The following is a 17,041-nucleotide window of genomic DNA, read 5'->3' on the forward strand; positions in this document are numbered from 1 at the left end:
CCTACCAACAGGACTTTTGTGTTCTATTACTTGAAGGTGAAAAAAGATGTAGGTAAATTTGTGTGTCATCTTTCTTAATGTACATATCACAGCAGGATGAATAAAACTTGAAATAAACATATTCCTGTGAAAATATATTTTTGGCTAAAAAAAAAGGAAACATTTACAACTTTTTTTTTTTAAACACAGAAAAAATGTGTTACTGCGTATGAAATAAATCCTGAAACAGAAGAAATCCAACACAAAGTCAAATATGATAAATCAATAACTTTTTGGGCTCATTTAAAGTAAAAAGAAGCAAAACGGCACAAGTTTAAATTCTTAGTTTAAACTACATTAAACCATGTAAAGTTATTAAAAAATAAAATACCAAGACTAAAAGAAAATGATTTTTTTAACAATCTAAACAGAACAAGAAACAAGCCTTTAATGCCATATTTTAAACCAACTAAATTATTTTAAACAAGCTAACAACAACTAACATCCTGAAGGGCTAAAGTGGCTTGATTATTTGAAAATGATATTTAAAAAAATACACTAAAAAAATAATATTTACTCCTAATAGATGTTTCTGCTTTTGGTATTCATTTATTTACTAGTTTTTTTTCTGTAAGAGCCCTTGAAACAACAAATATATAAGACAGAACATAAAACATCCTATAGTAGACTGAATATGAACATATACTGTATATATAAATATAAAACATAATCAGGGTTCCCACCAGGAATTGTTCACAGCATGGGGTAACATTTTGAAATGTACAACTCTTTGAGGGCCAAATTTAGTGAAGTAAAGCTTTACTGCCTCACTTTAAAGCCTAAAGTTATTTGTTAGTATAAGGGTTAGAATCATATAAGTTTCTATCTCCTCCTACTCCTTTTTGAACATGTACAGGCTTCACGTGCAGGATTTTAATCATTTATTCTCACTTTGCTTTGTTTGATTGTTTTCTAAATTACTATTATTAGCATTTTCATTGTAGTAAACACACTGTTGTTTTGTTTATGTTCAAAATTAAATTAAATCAAATGAATTGGTGAGGGTTCATGGATGAATGTAGTTAGAGTTAAGCCTGGTATACGTACTCCACTAATAAATACTCACAGACACTGTATAGACAAGAAATAACATTTTATTATACTGTACAATATATATATGTATGTAGTTATGCTTAGCACACATAACTACACACATGAACGAGTGCATTCATTTATAAACCATTACATGTGTGCAGATGTCCACGTCACACCTACTGGGAGAGCACTGGGAACCATTAGATTGTAAAGGATCAATAAATAATCATGAACCATGACAAAAACCTGGTGTAAAATAATAGTAATAGTCAATAATAATAATACATTAGCAATTTATTGATGGAAATTGGCTCAAGTTAAGCCAAAAAAATGCATGAAATTTGGGTTGGGATGTATGCATCATACTGTTGAGAAAAGGAAAAATCTAAATGTCATATTCCATAAATCATCTTCTCCATGTGTGAGCTGTGTCAGTCTGTACGAAGAACTGATGAAGAAACATCCCAGTGATGAAGATGAGCTTGGATTCAGATGGAAAGTGAGTTGAAAATTCAACAGTTTTTTGTAGAAAGTTGAAACCAAAGCAGTCTGTGTAAACACTGCAGTGCTGGTGACGAACATCTGGAACTGTCGGATTCTCCTCTGAAGCAAAACTCTGCAATCAAACAAGACAATTGACAGTCATTAGTATCAAAATCATCTTTATTTTTACAATAAACACGTATTCAGATTCTTTCTGTGTAAATGAGAGGCTTTACTTACATTGATTGTTTTGGTGAATAGAAGTCTTTCTGTCCTCTGGTAATGTTTCCTCCTCAGGATGCTGTGGATGCTGGTGCTCCTGTCTGACATTTTACAGGTATTAGTATAGCGTAACATCTACCAATTTTTTTTTTTTTTTATTAAACGTGTAGTATTTTTGCTTACATTGTTTTGGTGAATAGAAGTCTCTGTCCTCTGTTGATGTTTCCTCCTCAGGATGCTGTGGATACTGGTGCTCCTGTCCTCCATCTTCATCCTCCTCCTCCATCAGTAGATGCCGTTGTTCCAGTCCAACATTTTACAGGCATTAGTATAAAGTCACCTCTATTTTTACATTAAACATTAGTTCAGTGTCTTTCTGTGCCAATGAGAGGCTTTACTTACATTAATTGTTTTGATTGTTTTGCTTTCTGTTGATGTTTCCTCCTCAGGCAGCTGTGGATAGCTGGTGCTAATGTCCTCCATCTTCTTCATCCTCCTCCTCCATCAGTGGATGCTGGCACTCCTGTCTGACATTTTACAGGCATTAGTATAGCGTAATGTCTCCATATTATTTTTTATTAAACGTGTAGTATTTTTGCTTACATTGTTTTGGTGAATAGAAGTCTTTCTGTCCCCTGTTGATGTTTCCTCCTCAAGCAGCTGTGGATGCTGGTGCTCCTGTTTAACATTTTACAAGCATTATTATAAAGTCAAGTTTATTTTTACAGTAAAGGTGTGTTCAGTATTTTTACTTACATTGTTGTGGTTGATAAAGAAGTCTTCTTTAGCCTCTGTCCTCTGTTGATGTCTCCTCCTGTCCTCACTTGCTGGGATTAAAAAGGTTATCTCTAATTTTTAACTCTAACCTAACTCAACCTAATATATTATGCATGTTTTCATAACAGTGACAGGACAACCACTCCAACTGTGGCCTGTCATAAAGAAACAAAAAATAAAATCCTTACCATTAAAAAAGTCCCGGTACCAGTCGTTGCCTGGGACATCAGTCGTCTCGCAAGACGCAAAGGCCAACTTACCTGAAACAAGGAAGCCGGGTACAAACGGGGAACTCTGCTCATAGATGGAGAGGAGCAGGAAAAGGAAAAGTACAGATGACTCTAAGATGAGTCAGAGCTGTCGTCCCGTCTCGGCCTCTTCGTCCCAGGCTCACAGTGACTGTCAGAGTCGGACGATGCATGTTCCTCAGAACCGTCTACGTACCTCTTCCTGGAGACACTGCGTCCAAGTGGTGACTCCTGGGAATACTCACCTTCAGAGTCACTGGAGGCTGAGCAAGCAGACTCCTCAGGGGTCTCCCAGCCAGGGGTCACCTCGTCGAAGTAGAACGCAGTCCACTCAGGAAGCTCCTCCTCAGGGGCGTCTGTGTCTTCTGGTTCTTCAAGGTCTTCTGGTTCTTCAAGGTCTTCTGCTGCTTCTGGAGTCAAGTACCAGGTCGGGAGCAAACCCAGAAGTTCGGCCCAGCCTGGGACCAAACCCGGAGGTTCTGCCCAGTCTGGGACCGAACCCGGAGGTTCAGGCAAACCTGGGACCAAACCCGGAGGTCCTGCCCAGCTCTGGACCCAGCCTTGCGTTCCAGCGCTGTCAGGGAAAAAACCTATAACTAAAAAGTAATTTAATGAATAAAGAAATAGGTTAGTATACAGTGATTTAAAAAAATATATAATTTCATCACATTACAAATATCAAATCTTTAGATTAAACATTACCAACATTATTCAAATGAATCACAGAAAAATTCAAACACAAACAATGCAAACTACATTTCACCCAGTCTAACTGAACATCACTGGCTGCTAAAAATAAACAAAAACACACAAAAAACAATCAATTTTCTAATATTTATAAAGTATGAAATAAAATACACATTTCTAATCAAATCTACCTCAGATCAGGACTTAAATATTTTTTTACTTTTTCACTAAATACACCTCTGCAGCCCAAACGCTCACTTCAGAGTAAAATTATCACTAAATCTATCAGCATTTCTTAATTTTCATTGAGTTAACACAGTTTTCTGAACGCCTATACATGTTTATTTTTAATTATTCGACCGTTTTTAAACCTAAACCTGTGTAAAGTTTAAACCAAACGTCTCAGGCCACAAACCTAATTTAAAGACACAAACCTCACGATTAAATGATACAATGTTTAGGCTCCATCATGTTTAATGCTAATGATTAAAGTAGTTCTATTTCATCCCTTCTGACCGCCAGAGGCGGTGCTTCAAGCACTGAATGATCATTCTTGCGCATGCGCAGGTCGAGAAATTAATAACAACAAAGTCACCTGTGACCTCCGGTGACTCACGTGAATCTATAAAGTCACATGACACCGGAAACACAGTCCCTTTTGTTCTTCTCGCGTATGGTCGAGTGTTACTCTTCTGAACGGACTCCACATACTGCTATAGTCTTTTGCGGCTCACTGCTATCGGCCCGTGACCTGTGGTGGGAGCTGCGAGCGCGTCTCGCCCTCCTGGGCTGCGTGGGCTGCTGCTGCGGAGTGGGTCCCTGGTGAGTATTTTCCTGTTGCCGTCTACGGTGAGGAGTGGGCTTGTGTGTCTGGTGCCGTGTTCGGCGTGACTTTTTTTGTTACACGGAGTACAATCAGCTTGTTCAGCTGCTTGCTTCCGCACGACGCTGCCGTGTTCGGCTTCCTCGTTGCTGGTTAAGATAATTGGTATTGTTACCGGCTATCAGCAGTGGTCGTTCCCTGCTCGCTTTATTTTTTATTTTTATTTTTTTCTGACTCCACCAGTGACGTGTTCGTTCGGATGGGTCTGTTTTTGTAGCGCTTTGTTGCTGGTTAAGATAATTGGTATTGTTACCGGCTATCAGCAGTGGTCGTTCCCTGCTCGCTTTATTTTTTCTGACTCCACCAGTGACGTGTTCGTTCGGGTGGGTCTGTTTTTGTAGCGTTTTGGGTCGCTATTGGTCTGCTACTCGACCTAACCCGACATCATGCTGGCCTCTCCTTGTTGTAAGGATTGTTCGGCGCCGCTGGATTTGGACGACGGGCACGATCGGTGCGCCTCGTGCCTCGGTGTGGACCACCTTCGGGACGGCCTCACTGACGCGGCGTGTGTGGACTGTCGGGTAATACCGTTGTCCTTACGTAATGCCCGGTTGGCCACATGCGAAGGTTCTACGTGCTGGCCGCAGAGGTTGTCTTCCTCTCTGCTTCCGGATGGGCAGGCCACGGTGGTGGGGTGCTCCACGGCGGGAGCCGCCCACTCCGCCGTACGGAAGTGCTCCGCTACAGGAGCCGCGGTCTCTGCCAGGAAACGATCCAAGGCGGGTCGTCCATCGGGGCTAGCGGTGAAGGTCGACCACTTGTCTTCGGAGCTGGCCCAGATGAAGGCTCTCCTCCAGTCCCTTCACGGAGCTGGTCCTGCTCATGGGGGGGTTGTGCAGGGGCATGAGGACGAGGGGTCTGTCCACGACCAGGACGTCCTGTCTGTGGCAGCGTCGGACTCGCAATTTCGGGATGCCGACCTGCATTCGCCTGAATCGGCGAACGTGGATACAGAGGTGTCTGAACTGGGCACTTGTGTGTCTGATGTCTCTACGGGGGATGGTGAGGGCTCTGCCATCTCCGCCATTCGTACTGCGCTGGCGCGCTTGCACCTGGACGCCCCCCCCCCGCGCAGTCTACTGCCTCGAGTGCCTTTTTTAGGCGGCAGGTTTCGTCCACCTCTTTTTTGGTTCCCCCCTCCGCGGAGTACGTCGGTCAGCTCCATGCCTGCTGGACCGACACAAAGGCGTATTCCAAGCCTACTGCTGATGGTAGGGCGCTTGCTTCCATGCAGGAGGCACCGAAATGGGGCTTGGATCGCATGCCGGCGGTCGAACCGGCAGTGGCCTCCCTTATGGTGTCTCCAGAGGAGGCCCTCAGAGCCGATGCGAGGTGCCCGCGCCCTCAGTGTCGGGCCACTGATGAGCTTTTGTGTAGGGCTTATGAGGCCGGGGCTCGTATGGGGCGTATCGGGAATTCCCTGTCCCATTTGCTACTGGGACTGGCTGCGTCATTGGAGGACGTTGGTCTAGATTTGCCTACGCAGGGTCTTGTTGACACTTCTCTGCAGGCTTTTGCGTTTATGTCGAGGGAGCTGGGCCGCCTGCTCTCCACTCTCACGTTGGCTCGGAGGCAAGTCTGGCTGTCCCAGTCTCCTCTGACCGAGTCCTGTAGGAGGACTATGCGGGGTCTCCCGGTCCACCCGGGGGAACTCTTTGGTTCGGCGGCAATGGAGGCTCTGCATCGTACGGCACAGGCCACCCAGACGCGTCAGCAGTTGGCGGGCCTTCACCGGCGTGCACCTCCGCGGGCGCCTGCGCCGGGTCCACCCCCAAGGGTTTCCCCTCCCTCGGCGGATCCCTTTGCTGTTCCTCGGCGACCGCTTACGAGGTCTGACCATTTTCGTGGCGATCGACCTCGGACGCAGGCCGCTCGTCTGCCCCGCATGGAGCGACAGAGTCGGCAACCCTCCCGATCCAATAGGGGTCGGGGGGGGACGCAGGTGAGACCCGGAGTCCGGGTGTCGGTCGTTTCACCCTGGAGCAGCTCCATTATTGGGCTGCCCACACCCGGGACGTGGGGGTGTTGACCATATTGTCCGGGGGTTACAGACTACAGTTCCACCGCCGACCTCCCGTTTCTGGCCCAGTCCGGGTCACACACGTCCACCCGGCCAAGGCCCAGGTGTTACGAATCGAGATTCAAACCTTGCTGGACAAGGGTGCGATCATGCCTGTGGATCCCCTGCAGGATCCAGGGGGTTTTTATTCCAGATATTTTCTGGTCCCGAAAAAGACAGGGGATCTGCGTCCCGTGCTGGACCTGAGAGGTCTCAACATGTTTTTAAAGGTGTTATCGTTCCGCATGTTACGCACCACAGAGGTGCTTCGCACTGAATCGAGGGGCGAGTGGTTCACCAGCATCGATCTAGAGGATGCTCCCGTTCGGTCTCTCACTGTCGCCCCGCGTATTCACGCGGGTTGCGGCAGCGGCGCTGGCCCCATTGCAGGCACGGGGGTTGAAGATACTGCCTTACCTGGACGATTGGCTCATTTGTGCACCGTCGCGCGCTCGGGCTGTTCGGGACACGGAGACTGTCCTCGAGCACGTACGGCGGTTGGGGCTCAGGGTCAATCTCCCCAAGAGCAAGTTGAGTCCAACCCAGGCCACGGTTTTTCTAGGGGTTGCTCTCGACACGGTCTCCATGATGGCTCGGCCTTCCCCACGGCGGGTCGAGGATATAGGGGAGACCCTCTCCGCTTTTCGCGGGGCCGAGAGGCTCCCTTTTGCCAAGTACCTTCGGCTCCTGGGCAAACTGGTCTCGGTTGCTGGCGTAGTTCCTTTGGGCCTGCTCCGCTTACGCCCCCTACAAATCTGGCTGAACAACCGGGGTCTGGATCCGTCGCGGTGGGCACACCGACGGGTGTTGGTGCGTGTATCGCATCGGTGTCTTGTGGCCCTGACTCCATGGCGGGACAGAGTCTGGCTGGAGCACGGCGTCCGGCTGGGGGTTTGTCCGGCACGGAGAGAAGTTGTTTATACGGATGCGTCGTCCACGGGCTGGGGTGCGACGTGGCAAGGCCGAGTGACCCAGGGTACGTGGTCCCCTCAATCGAGGCGGGAGCACATAAATGTTCTAGAGCTCCTAGCGGTGCATTTGGCGCTTCGCCAGCTCCTGCCGTATCTGAGAGGCCGACATGTTCTGGTGCGATCAGACAACACCTCTGTGGTCTACCACATCAACCACATGGGGGGAACCAGGTCGGTCAGGTTGACGGAGGTGACGGCTCGGCTACTCACGTGGGCGTGGCCTCGGCTGGCGGGCTTACGTGCGGCGCATTTACCGGGTCCGCGGAATCAGGTGGCCGATTTCTTGTCTCGCCATGCGTTGCCGCCGGGAGAGTGGATGCTCCATTCGGAGGTGGTGGAACGGATTTGGGGGGCCTTCGGCAGGGCAGATGTGGATCTCTTCGCTTCGAGGGAAGCCACCCATTGCCCTCTCTGGTTCTCTCTGGGGGATGTCACCAGTCCGATGGGCCGCGATGCGCTGGCGCACGACTGGCCGCAGGTCCTGCTGTACGCTTTCCCGCCGTTGCCGCTCATTTTCCCGACGCTTCTCCGGGTCCTTCAGGGGGGACACCGGCTCCTCCTGGTGGCCCCATTCTGGCCAGGGAGGACATGGTTTCCGCTGCTGCACAGGCTCTGTTGCAGCTTGCCGATGCGTCTCCCTTGCAGGGGGGACCTGTTATCACAGATGGGGGGTCGGGTATTACACCCCGATCCCGATCGCCTACAGCTCTGGGTCTGGCCGCTGCACGGCCGGGCGTAGATTTTTCTGTGTTCGGCGGTGGTGTGGGCCACACTATTTGCAATTCACGGGCGCCGTCCACACGCATGTTGTATGCTAATAGGTGGAAACTGTTTGCCAAGTGGTGCAGTGACCGTGGGCTGGACCCTGTATGCTCTCCTGTCCCTTCGGTTCTCCAGTTTCTGCAGGACCTCCTCGACAAGGGGCGGTCTCCTTCTACTCTGGGGGTATATGTAGCGGCTATTTCGTGTTGGCATGTTGGGGTGGATGGTGCTACTGTCGGTGTCAATAAGACGGTCTCCTTGTTTCTGAGGGGTGCCCGGAGACTGCATCCCCCCAGACGCCACGTGGTGCCTTCATGGGATTTGGCTGTGGTGCTCGAGGCCCTGGGGTCTCCGCCTTTTGAGCCATTGGCAGAGGTGAGCCTTAAATGGTTGTCCATGAAGACTGCGTTCCTTTGGGCGATGGTCTCGGCTAAGCGCGTGGGGGAGTTGCAGGCGTTCTCTGTCGAGGACCCCTGCTGCCAGTGGAACCCGGATGGTTCGGGGGTTACTCTCTGGCCTAATCCATCGTTTATCGCCAAGGTTCCCTCTGCGACCCCGGTCGGCCCCTTGCGTCTTGCTCGTTTTGACTCTGGCTCTGGCTCCGAGCATCTCTGCCCGGTCCGTTCGCTGGCCGCTTACCTGCGTGCAACCGCGGCACTACGCAAGTCGGGTCAACTGTTTGTGTGCTTTGGGGGACCCCGTGTGGGCCTTCCACTGTCGAAGCAGCGTCTGTCACACTGGGTTGTTGGTGTCATTGCTGAGGCTTACGCCAGGTGTGGTCGGCGGCTGCCCACAGGTGTGAGGTGCCATTCCACCAGGAGCATCTCCACTTCCTGGGCTGCACAGGCGGGGGTTCCACTGGAGACTATATGTGAAGCAGCGTCGTGGACGTCCTTGAACACCTTCGCCAGGTTCTACAAGGTGAACGTGGCCGCTCCACATCCGTTGGAGGGCGTCCTCCGTCAACGCCGCTCTTGAGCGAGGTGAGTGACTTTTGGTTCCGGGGATTCCTCGGGACCTTGTTGATATTAGTCATTCAGTGCTTGAAGCACCGCCTCTGGCGGTCAGAAGGGATGAAATAGAACGTAAGTTACGTATGTAACTATGGTTCTATGAATCCCGAATGACCGCCAGAGCGTTCAGTCCCTCGGAATCTTCTGTGGTTACGCGAGAAGATTGTGGGACTGTGTTTCCGGTGTCATGTGACTTTATAGATTCACGTGAGTCACCGGAGGTCACAGGTGACTTTGTTGTTATTAATTTCTCGACCTGCGCATGCGCAAGAATGATCATTCAGTGCTTGAAGCACCGCCTCTGGCGGTCATTCGGGATTCATAGAACCATAGTTACATACGTAACTTACGGTTTATCAGATGAGAATAATTCAACATGACTTACACTCTGGACACTCTGCCATGCGTGGCCCCATGGTCTCCTCCTGGTCTTAACTTGTCCTCTGGTTTGAAGTCCTTCTCTGTCTGGTACGGGTCTGAAGTCCTGGTCTGGTTCTGGTTCTGTAGGAGTCTCTAAAGAGACTTTTCTGTGGGTCTGGTAAACGTTTTCTCTGTTCAAAGCTCTCTGCACGTCTGTCTCCGTCTCTCGCTGCTCGCAGAGTAACTGAAAATCAGCAGGTGATTTTTAAATAACACCTCCTCCTTGTCACGTTCACGTACACACGTACAAAATGTATCAAGATACACGAATATATATTTTTTTATGTGTATGCATTGATATGGGCTCTCTAAACGTTTTATATGACTGATAAAATAATATATTTACGTAGCATGACCATATATTTACTTTCACGTCAGGTTTTGCGCGTAAAGTTAATTAGGATGCGCAGGTTTCCTACGGACTTTGAACGTCTCACTGTGATTACTTTAATTTTTTTTTTTTTTATATATACTTTTTATTTACAATTTTATATTACATGGACAACAAGTAAAAAAAATAAATAAGTAAATAAATAAATAAATAAATAAATAAATAAATAAATAAATAAATAAATAAATAATAATAATAATAATAATAATAATAATAATAATAATAATAATAATAATAATAATAATAATAATAATTTTTAATAAATAATTAAAGAAAAAGAAAATAAATAAATTAGGGGGGTAGTGCTCCTTGTGAAGATTCAGTCCTTTATCCTGTAATCAATCCATTTTGTCCAGCGTTTCCCAAATTGTCTCGACTGGTTTCTTAGATAATGAGTCCATTTCTCCATCACGTATATTTCCTCCAGTGTATTTGTCCATTGAGTCACTGTTGGTGGGTCAACTTTCATCCAGTTTTTGGTAATATTCTTTCTCGCTGCAGTTGTCATTATTTTAAAAAGATAGATATCACTTTTGGAGATGACTTCAGCCGGTACAAGGCCAAGGTAAACGACAGGGTCCACAGGTATAGTACAACACAGTACATCTCCCATTACTTGGATAACTTCCCTCCAAAATTCTTTTATTTTTGGACATAACCAGAAGATGTGTGAGTGGTCAGCATCTGCTTGCCCACAGCCCCTCCAGCACAGCTGTTCACATTTCAGTGTTCTCTTTAAAATTTGTGGTGTTATAAAGAAACGTACCAAGTTCTTCCAGCCAAATTCCCGCCATCTCCTTGAGCTGGTGGAGGTGTGCTGCGTATCGCACATGCTGTACCACTCATCCACAGATATTGTCATATTTAACTCCCTTTCCCACTTTTGTTTTATATAAAAAGTGTTGGATCCATTTTGTTTTAGGCTTTTATACAGTTTTGAGACTATCTTAAAGGGAGTGGCTTTGTATGCTTGTATTATGATTTCTACTAATTCGTTTCCTGCTGAAAGCTCTTTTCTGATTTCAGTATCAAAAAAATGTCTTATCTGTAGATATCTATAGAAATCGCTATTTTCTAAATCGAATTCTTTTTTAAGTTTGTCAAATGATTTTAATGTTTTAGGTGTTTTATCTTCCATCATTGTGCATAACGCAGTTATCCCTTTATCTCTCCATTTATTAAAAGTATCATCTATTTTTGCTGTTGTGAATCGAAGTGTTTGGGAAGGCCAGATTAGTAGTTTAGAGTCATTTTCCAAGTTATATTTTTTCCTTATCATTTTCCATAGTTTTAGTGTGTGTTCTACAATACCATTAGCACCCATTCATTTTATTTCTGTCTCACCTATCAGGGTTTGTGGTTGGGATTGGCCCGTGTTTAACTCAATTTGTTTCCATTTAGCCTGATAATCTGGAGAACACCAGCAGACAATATATCTCATCTGAGCAGCTAAATAATACTCCTTCAGGTTTGGTAGTGACAGTCCGCCTCTATCTTTGTTCAGATGTAAAGTTGTGAATTTAACCCTTGGTTTCTTTCTTGCCCAAATAAATTTTGAGATTTGTTTATTCCAGGCTATAAATTGAGATTCTGGTATCTTGATTGGTAATGCTGAAAAAAGAAACAGTAACCTTGGCAGCACATTCATTTTTATAGTTTCAATTCTAGCGCTGAAATCTAAGGATAGTGCCGTCCATTGTGATAAGTCATTTTGTATTTTGTCATTTATTTTAGTGTAGTTTGTTTCATAAAGTTTGTTTGTGTCTTGTGTAATCCAAGTTCCCAGATATTTAATTGAGTTTGTTTCTTTTTTCAGTCTGTATTCTTTCCTTATCGCCTTCTTTATAGACGTGTTGATTGAGAGTATTTGTGTTTTAGAGATATTTAGAGAGTAACCTGAGAGAGAGCCGAAATCATTTAACGTTTCCATCACTTTAGGGAGTGTCTCATTAGGGTTTTGAAGGTATAAAATTACGTCATCAGCAAAAAGTCCAATTTTGTGTTCCTCTTTAGCTAAATTGATTCCATTTATATCTTTATGTTGTCTAATGGCCTGGGCCAGGGGCTCTATGAATATTGCGAAAAGAGTAGGACTTAAGCAACAACCCTGGCGAGTACCTCTATACAGTCTAAAATTATTTGTAAGGTGTCCGTTGATTTTAATTCTAGCAGTTGGTTCACTATACAGTGCCTGAATGCACTTGTTGAATTTGGTGTTGAAGCCCATTCTTTCTAGTACGTTGCTTAAAAATTTCCAGCTCACTTTATCGAAGGCTTTTTCAGGGTCTAGACTCATCACTGCTGCACTGATTTGCTCTTTGTTAATATGTTCTATTATATTTAAAGTTCGTCTTATATTATCTTGAGTTTGGCGCCCTTTAATAAAGCCTGCCTGGTCTTCGTCTATTAAATCAGGTAGAAAGTGTTCTATTCTTTTTGATAAAATTGATGTAAATATTTTATAGTCAACATTCAACATTGATATTGGGCGGTAAGATTCACAGTATTCCTTGTTTTTACCCTCCTTGGGAATAACAGAGATGGTAGCCTCTTTCCAAGATGGTGGAATTTCTGCCTTATCTAGTGTCCAATTGAAGGATTTCAACATAACCGGTGCAAGGGTCTACTTAAAGATTTTATACCACTCATTTGGAAAACCATCACTCCCGGGGGTTTTGTTATTTTTCAAATGTGTGATGGCTCTATGTATTTCCTTTAGTGTTATAGGGGCTAATAATTTATTGTTTTGCGAAGTTCCCAATGAAGGGAGATCAAGAGCAGATAGATATTTCTTTATTTCCATTTCATCAACTTGTTTTCCCTCTGAATATAAAGATTTGTAGTAATTTCTGAATATTTCATTAATTTCTTCTGGATCAAATAGTTCATTTTTAGTTTCGGGTTCTCTAATTTTATGTATTGAGTTCCGTATGTGTTTTGCTCTAAGTTGTATAGCCAGGATCTTGGTCGCCTTTGGTCCTGATTCGTAAAAGGTTTGCTTTATATATCTCAGTTTTTTTTCTATGTCTTCATCCTGAATGTCCTCAATTTGTTTTTTAATTTCCCTTATCTGTATGTCTCGTTCTTTATTAGGACCCTCCTGCTGTTGTCTTTCTTTATCCCTTAGAGTGGTCTGTAGTTCATCATATTTTTCCTTTTTTTTTCGTTTTAAAAATACAGTTTTTGCTATAAGTTTTCCTCTCATTACTGCTTTAACTGTGTCCCACATTATGGTAGGTTTGGGGCTACCTTTCATGTTGTTTTCCATACAGTCAGAAATTTCTTTTTGGATTTCCTTTATTACATCTTCGCTGTTCAGAATACCAAGATTTAATCTCCATAAAGTGTTCTTAGGCTGATTTGTTAGATGTAATTTTAAATATATTATATTGTGGTCAGAAATATCTGCTGTTCCTATTGAGCATTCTTTCACCCGGTGTCTGTCTGTGAGATTAATCAGGAAGAAGTCAATCCTGGAATGTACTCGATAAGTGGCTGAGTAGTGTGTAAAGTCTCTTTCTCGTTCATGCATGTTTCTCCAAATATCACACAATCCCATCCCCTTTACAAATATATTAAGCAATTTTGATCTTGCCACTTTTTGTTTTTTGGAACTCGTAGTATCCAATTGAGGATTTAATATGGTGTTCCAGTCCCCCCCACAGATTAATATGCCTTCACTTTTTGTTAATATCAGATCAAACAAGTATCTTATGAAATATTTGTTGCATTCTGGTGGAGCATATACATTTACCAATGTAACCAAGGAGTTATTGATCTTCCCTTTAATTAATGTATATCTACCCTCTTTATCTCTGTTTTCCGAAATCAGCTCAAAATTAACCGAATTAGCGATCAGTATTGCCACGCCCCGTTTACGGTTGTTATGGCAAGAGCTAGAAAAGGTATTTTGGTAACCAAATTTTTTAAATTTATCGTGTTCGAGTTTGGACATATGCGTCTCCTGTAGAAAAACAATTTGTATTTTATCTCTTCTCATTTTTGACAACATTCTGCTTCTTTTAATTGGATTACTTAGACCGTTCACATTCAATGAGGAAATTTTTACATCACCTGAACCCATAAAAATGTACTTACTAAACACAGGAACTTTTCCCCATAGAAACTAAAAAAAACATTCAACAAAAAAATTTTAACTTCAAAAACACAAAAGACCTCCAAAAAAAGATGAGACTTCTGCTCATCAAGAAACATGACCCCGTTGGTGGGTCGAGGGTATAGTCTCCCAGCTTGAGAGGGCCCTTTGTTAAGCATGGACCGAAAACTCGGTTTTACCACCTTAAATGTCCAACGCATCTCTATTAATGTTACAGAACCGTGTCTCCCAGGTTCCCAATCTTAATCATGCCTGTTAACCCCATATAGTGCAGAAAGAAATTATTTGGCATCTGCTATGTTAATGTTTTAGTTTTCAGATTTGTCCTTTTTTATCTTATTTTTTCCGCACCCCCATATGTTTGGAGTTACAGTTTGTTTAAACTTTTACAATTTACTTTCGTTTTGCCAATTAGTTACATATAACAACATAGATTGTAATTTAAATTCAAACTTTTAATTTCGGACAAGTTTCAAATTGCTGCTTCTGTAATATTCCATGTTTCTGTAAACAGTCCGTTGTCACAGTCGATATTACTTGCAGATTGATTTCACTTTCCTGTTTCATCGATGTTGATAGTCCCGGAGCCTCTCTCTCGCCCTCAATCCAGCAGCCGCTCCGTCCGGTTGTCGTGTCACGTCCTGCTGCCAGCCCAGCAGCTTCTTAAGCCGTTTCTCCGTCCCTCCGACTCCCGGTTCTGCTGCGCGGGCTTCCATGATGAATCCCCTTCTCTCCATCTCCAGCTGCGCCTCCCGTGCACTGCCATATGTTCCGACTCCGCTATCCCAATGGATACGAATGTTTGTGAATGGTGTTTGGAAGCGGATTCCTCTCTCTTTCAGAGCTTTCTTGATCCCAACGTATTCTTTGCGTTTCTTTAATATTTCCGTGGCATAGTCATGGTCGAAGTAGATGATCTTGTCATCTATCTGAATTTTTCCTTTCTTCCAAGCGCTTCTGAGTATCATTTCCTTTACCATGAATTCTTGGAAGTTTATGATAATTGGCCTCGGTGCTGCGTCAGCGCGGGGCTTAGGGGCCAAGGAGCGGTGTGCTCGCTGCATTTTCAGGTCCAGGTCCTCCGCTAGTGACAGCTCTGTTCTCAAAAGTTTATCCACGTAGTCTGACACGGAGTTTCCTTCTTTTCCTTCCGGGACGCTAAAGATCCTCATGTTGTTGCGTCGGGACCGTGACTCCAGGTCAGTGATTTTCTGCTGCAGCCCTTTTTGTTGCTCCAAACAGGTGCACAGCATCTCCGTTGCCTCCGCTGCCCACCGCTCTACGTGCTCGATGCGGGTCTCTGCCTCTTCGAGCCTTTCGGTTTGTTTTTGGAGCTCAGCTGCCATTCCGTCAAGTTTGGCGTTAATTTCCAGTCCCATGTCGTTAATTTTCTTTGCTAGGTTGTCGTTATCTCTTTTTAGGTCAAGTTTCAGTTCTTTGATAACTCGAATCACATCTCCGTCGGAGTTACCTGCTCCTGCTCTTTCTGCCTCAAGCATGTTGACGGTGGGAGCGCTAGCTGTAGCTTCTTTCGCAGCGTGGTTAGCGCCGTCAATGTGGAGTGTTTTCTCTCTTAATTCCGGCGTATCTCTGTCCTTTTTCTGGGTTTTGGGCATCTTTATCTTACAGTCACACACTACCCGTCGTTAAAAACAAGTTATTAGAGTTTTTATTGTGTGTAAAAAGCTTTTAGCCCGGGAGCTTGGTCCTGTTACGTCTCTCTACTCCATCAGCCAAACCGGAAGTCCGTGATTACTTTAATTTACTGTAACTCCGCCAATACTTGCTCTATCGGGACAAATCGAACAATTTTTGAACGCAAAAAAGTTGCTATTTGGAGTTTTTAGTTACTTGTTGTTATCTTAATGCTGAACCCAAATATTACACTGTTGAGGCCACTTTAAAGGGAAAATACTATGTGAGTTATTTAGGTTTTAGATTGTTTGAGGTAAGATCACGAGCAGTTAGCATAAAGGCTGTCAAAAATTCAATTACTAGTGTAGGTAATTTAATTTTTACAATCATGTATTGGCTCCTCAAGTGACAATGCTCTTGCTAGGCTATTGGTATTGCAAGGCTAATGCTAATGATAGTCAATGTTAATGCTAGGCTAATGCTATTATTATTATTATTATTATTATTATTATTATTATTATTATTATTATTATTATTATTATTATTATTATTAATAATAATAATACATTTTATTTATATAGCACTTTTTCTGTGCTCAAAGACGTTTTACAGGGATAAAAAACGCAGTGCGTAAACAATAGGTAAAAATACTGAGGCATAGAAGCAAAAGTAAAAAGACAATGTAATAAACAATAGATAAACTACAAGATAAAATGGCTACACATTAAAAGCAAGTCCAGAATAAGTGTGTTTAGAGGTGTTTTCTGAAGGTGAAAAGGTCCATGTGTAGCCTATGTGGTCTTATTGATCGATTTCACCAAAATCCTGTGGCCTTGATTAAAAAAAAGGTGTATTTGGTTTTATGGTTTTATTTTGAAATGTTTTATCTGAAGACTTTTATTTTGGCGGTGACTCTACTTCCTGTGAGTTCGTGGGTCCTACCTTAGTTCTGTGAGGAAGCAGTCAGGAGGTAAGCAGCTTATCAGCTCCCCTGGTTGAAATGTTAGTTTTCAACAAATACTTTATTTAGGTTATATTTAAACATTGTTTATACTTTATAAGGCCTTTGCCATCATTTATGTTAGTAGTTTATGGGTGAAATTGCGTTTTTTAATGTTAGTCCAGCACTTAGAAAAGTTTCCTGTTAGCACGTGTATGTAAGCTCACTAGTGCAGTCTCACATGTCTGTGGCACCTCTTCCTTTGTTTTTTTTTGCAGATTTCTGTGGGATGTGAAATGTGGAGTGGCTGTACTGATGTTATTTTGTTTCACACAGTAAATCACCTTCCGGAATGGCAA

General features: G+C 43.9%; 1 long non-coding RNA gene across 1 annotated transcript; it reads right to left on the bottom strand.

Annotated features, from left to right (window-relative positions):
• Positions 1-1,350: 1,350 nt before the first annotated feature.
• Positions 1,351-1,857, bottom strand: LOC114459123 (uncharacterized). The gene is made up of 2 exons (XR_003673240.1): positions 1,798-1,857; positions 1,351-1,690 (listed from the first exon to the last, which is right to left on the bottom strand). It is a non-coding gene; the product is annotated as an uncharacterized LOC114459123 (long non-coding RNA).
• Between the last annotated feature and the right edge of the window lie 15,184 nt (positions 1,858-17,041).

This window comes from Gouania willdenowi, unplaced genomic scaffold, assembly GCF_900634775.1.
Source record: "Gouania willdenowi unplaced genomic scaffold, fGouWil2.1 scaffold_263_arrow_ctg1, whole genome shotgun sequence".
NCBI lineage: Eukaryota > Metazoa > Chordata > Actinopteri > Blenniiformes > Gobiesocidae > Gouania > Gouania willdenowi.